Source organism: Mus caroli, chromosome 9, assembly GCF_900094665.2.
Source record: "Mus caroli chromosome 9, CAROLI_EIJ_v1.1, whole genome shotgun sequence".
In the NCBI taxonomy this organism is placed as follows: Eukaryota; Metazoa; Chordata; class Mammalia; order Rodentia; family Muridae; genus Mus; species Mus caroli.
Window position 1 is genome coordinate 83,953,722 of NC_034578.1, and position 5,267 is coordinate 83,958,988.

Here is a 5,267-nt window from a genome sequence, read left to right on the forward strand (position 1 = left end):
GAGAGCCATTTAATGGTTGCTCTGTGCACATTTCCAATGTTTTCCCTGGAGAATTTTGCACTATTTGAACTTTTTTCACAGAACTGTGTCTCATCCTCCAATCGATGCTGTTGCTGCTTTCACCCCCATTATACCTCCAAAAGTTGTTTGTTAAGTCGGCTGGAAGATTTTTTTTGCCACCAAGGGAGGGGTCGTGAGGGTTCAGAAACGTTGGCCGAGACTCTTGTTCCAGAGTTTCCTTTGGTGAGAGCCCAGTCTTGGGCTGGTGACATTTGCCTACGTTTTCCCTTGTGGAGCGCGTGCATGTGTGTTTAGAATTCACCNATATTGAAATTGGAACATTACTCTTTTTGTTATGCAAGCAGCCGTGGAGTTAGTGTTATGAAAACATGTCCGCTCTGAAGTGGTGGATACGGAAGTGACAGGTACAATTTCAGTGACATCATTCCATGTAACCTAAAAATAGCTTTGGAAGGACCACTGGAAAGGTAATAATGACATTTTTGCTCTGTATAATTGGGATCTGTTGGGAGGGGAGACATGTGCTGCTGTAAAAACAAAAACAACAAACCCCAAACCCCAACAAATAAAAATCTGTCTTTAATCCATAAAGGATTTTAATTTCCATTTCGAAGTGCATTTTATTTGCATTGGTTCCAATTTCCATCCCATCCTCTGGTGTTTCTCCTTTTTCCTAAATGTAATGGTCCACACATGCAAATTCTGATTTGACATCTAAGAGACGTTAATTGTATTTATTTTTGTTTATTCCTCTTGGCAGTTGTTCAAGCTTATGATTCCTTGCAAAGTAACGATATAGAAGACATTATGAATAGTCTTGGTGGTTAGTTACTGTAGCTGATAATTTCGCTGGTAGTTTGGAGTCCTGGCTCAGCTCACAAGGCGTTCTTTGTTGTGGCAGGATTCATTTACTCAAATCTCCTCACATCTTTTGCTCTTTCTGGNGTTGGGTTGTGGAGGGGGCAGTTCTTTATGTCATAGTAGGAATGATTCAAACGGATTTCTAAANTCAGCAACCACTCGGTCGCTCACACAGAAAATGAAGTTGTTGAGAATTGATGTTTTAAATGGGCCCAGAGAATAAAGCTAGTCCGCAGGGACCAGGGAACCATGGTGTGCTTCACTAGGTCTGCCATAGGGTGGCGCTGCGAGGCCCGGATTCAACAGCCCTGCTCCAGCTACAAGAATCTTCTCAGGCTCTTTCTCACTGTACATGTAAAATATTTACATTAAAAACCGTCCGGCCGACAGCACTGATGAAAATAACGAAGTAATTAAAAGTCGGTTGGATACTTGTATTCTTAGCTATCTCAAGTATGTTTATACAGGTGACAGAAATAAAGGTTTGGGATTAAAGAAGTGGTAGGGCTGTCACAATTTCAGTTAGAATTAATTTTTTTCCTGAAATTTTTTTGTAGTAAATTAAAAAAATCTGTACAAATTTGAACTTTCAAGGAGTCCATTTTATCTTTATACTTTTAAAAGATATAAAACCTCATGCACACAAGTAGGATCGCACTTTCTCTGCCTGACGTTACTCATCTTTTCTCTTGACTTACATATCACACAGATCGGGACNNTGGCCCCAATCATTGAATACGCGGAGAAAGCCCGAGTGTTGATTGCTCTGGTCATAAGTTCTTTAATAATCTGCTCATTAATTACTGTGCATGCTGTTCTCTATGACTCTAAGAGCCTGTTAGAAGTAAAATGTCATGATGAGCTAGCTACCCACGGTAGTTTTGTTAACCAACTAAACTTCNAAAGAAAGTTTCATTTTGATATAAAAATATTTTAACCCTAACCATAAAATGTTTAAAAATATTCCCTATGTATAAATAGATAAATATCAAATATGATATAAAACTAATCGGATACAATCATCATTTCTTCATGTTCAGATTTTAAACTCACTAGAAAGGATAAATATGTCAACTCCTCTTGAATTAATTTTGTATTTCTAAAAATATATGATATAATTCTAGGACTCTTTAATAATACTTTAATATCAGCAGTTATAAGATGCTAAATCTAATGTTTAAATATTGAAAAAAATGTTATTTTCTACAGAAATATATACATGCTAAAAGAAAATCAAGTACTGTTATAAGAAAAAACCTCTTACATGCCCGATTCTGAGAAAGGGCCCTGATTGTTGAGATGACTACATACATTTAATATCATATATTGGAAATGAGTTCCTGATGCAACATCTGCTAAGTACAGAAAGTATTTGTCTATAATTTCAAAATAATGAATGAAAACCAGAGGGTCTGATGGGTTTCATTTGAACATAGAATTAAGCAAGGGTGTCTACTTTCAAATTCTCTTTTTATAAGTGTGTATGGACTTTTTCCTAGAAAATCAAACTTGGTCCCCCTTTGATTTTCTGTTTCCACACCATGGTTATGTGAACAAAAACTTTTCCATATATACTGTCAGTGAGGAAGTCAAAGTTAACTTTCACAGCGCAAAGTTGAATTTTCATGGGTAGGCTGCGGAAACTAAAAAGTACAACTTAAAGCATGTATCACAGATGTTGACGGCTATTTTCACTGAGCCAAATTTCATGCTGCTTCAATAACTTCTAAGGCATCGAGAAAATGATTTGGAAAGCCAGAATAGAAGGTTTACACATCAAAAAACATATTGATTCAGTAAAGCCATTTTAAGGTACTCCACATTAAAGAGAACAATACCCATTTAAGGGGCAAATCTCTGTCCTTGAACAACAAAGGCAAGAAGAGATATGTGTTCCCAGGGCTTTCCTTTCCCTAACAGCAGAGGCACACAAGGGAGCAGTAGTTTTATTCAGTGCCCAGGCCTGGGTTGGCATGGTGGCTTGGAAGGCTTTATGCACTGAACTGGGGTGGTGAATTGAACAGAAGTCAGATTCCCCCACCTTCCATCTGTGGATGTCTGTCATTTGGAGACAATGACAGGCACTGTATTTTCTTAACCCAGTATGGACAGAGAACGTGTTTGGATTGGATTGTGTGACATCCCTTCTATCTAACAGTCCCGAGAGGGGCGGGACAGGACTGGCTTTGTTAATGAGTTCAGCTGCCACCGCCCTTTGCTGATTGCAATCCCTTGTTTTATGATGTCTTTTTCANCTTCTCCAAAAACTCGCTGCATTATCTTCTGGGTTTATTTTTAATATCCGGTAACCTGAAGATNTAAAAAGAAGAGCGGACACAGAAATCTACCTCCCAAGTCCCATTTTTCTTTTTCTCACAGGGAAAAGGGGATGTGAGGTGTGGGCACATTCCTCAGAATGCTGTTTGAAGAAATGTGTGCTTTTTTCCCCTGTATGTTCAGGAAGGAGCTGCCTAAGAGCACATTCACAGGCTTCTTGACTTGATAGAGGAATTGGAAAATAACCCTATGTAAATATACAAAAACTTTCAAGTCAGACAACTCTTTCTTCACTACATTTGTCATGGAAATGTTTGCTGTCTCAGAGAGGTAGCAAGACAGTAGGTGACTTGTTGGCATCTGGATTCCCTAAATGTAGTGTTTTCTCAAAAATGGTTCTTCTAAGACACAAAGGGTTGGTGTGTTCAGCTCTGTGGTGTGCGCTCTCTGAAATCACCTTGGCGTTCTTTTAAAATTTACCTTATTGTAGGGGAAGGGCATTGCCAGTTTGCCTTGCTAGTGTGAGCCTCAGAAGCACCAGAGACTCTGCTCGGATTACAGGGAATCATGTCTTCGTGTCCCGTTCTGCAGCAGGGGCTCTTCTGGGTCATTTTTCAGTCCTTTCAAAATCCATATGTGGTGGCAGGAGGGCCTGCCTGTAAATCAGAAGGACCAAGTTTCTTGATTCAGTCTGGGGTAGTTTTACTCTTCGCTGTCACCACAGCTGTCAGCAGGATGTCTCAACCATCCTAATTGTCACCAGGGATTGGATTGCTCCCTAACTAATTGTTTAGAACAACTAATCTGTGACTAAGGCTAAGGCAGCTGGGGGCATCCTGTAGTTTAGACTAAACTCCTACCTTGCTTGCCTCTAAGCACAGTTGTTTGGGTCACCAAGAGGTACCTTCAGATTCAACTCAAACGTGATTTGTAGACTGAGAGTTGGAGGGAACCTGACCACCAGCCTGTGTCCTCAGCTAAACAACTGACAATCCAGAGTGCTCACAAGGACGATATGCTGCGTATTTTCCAGGGCATGTCTTCAGTGAAACTTCTAAATATTTCAATACTACTGGCAGAGGGTTCTTCCCTGTAAGTAATAATTCACATATGCATATTAGCATGGATGGCCGTTCTGTTCAGAACCTGGGCTTGTTAATTCATTATTTAAAACAGCCTGCGGGACTCCTTTCTCTTGTACTCACCTGCAGGTTTTGCCTTTCCCTTAAAATCGATCCAGACAAGGTTCTCAGACCCCAGAAACAATGGGTTTACAAGGAGTTAACCCTCATAACCCCACAGTTTCTATTTCAAAGATCTTTCAAACAAGCTAATGAATTGATGTAAAATTTTAACAGGAAATCAAAGCAAGAGGTCTTCCGAGAAGTTCCCTCACCAAACCCTGATAAACTAAGCAATCAATCAAAGGCAGCCCTCTCTGGAGCGAAATCGAAAATGTGCAGGCTCTGAAGAGACTTTGCAAACAGGGGACCAGAATCTTTTTAAACAGGGAACGTGGAAGAGAGACCGCACCCTCCTTCACTCAGGTTTAGGAAAAGTACCTTCATAGTTTTTCAGTAAGAAGTCTATTTTGTTTAAACTGCTCCTTCTCTCACCTAGAAAAAGTTTTAAAAGTATATAACTATGAATATCTCCTGGAGCCAGGGTGTTATGGGACAGACNCAAAGAAAAAGCCACTGCTTACTTAACGTGCCTTACCCAGCTACCAGCATTATGTTTGCATCACAACCCTGTGGAGGCATATAGACTCGCCACTCCCAGTTGCCAGGAAAACTGGCTCCCAGGGAGGTGAATTGATTTTCACAGATCACAGATTTTGCTAGTGGAAAAGTGCCGCGTATTAGAGAAGTTTGGGGAAGCCTTTAAAAAAAAAAAAAAAAGAGGAAATGGGTTTTGGAATGGGGATTAAAGGCAAGCAGGAGTTGGGAGGATTAGTTCCGCAGAGGCAGGTAGATATACAAGGAACACAGGCATAGGATTCTAGAGGCTTCAGAAACGAAAGCAAACAAGCTAACAACGGGAAGCTGTTGGGGTTCTGGTGTGATGGTGCTCCCTGCACAGCTCCTGTGTGTGGGTGCTCCCTGCAC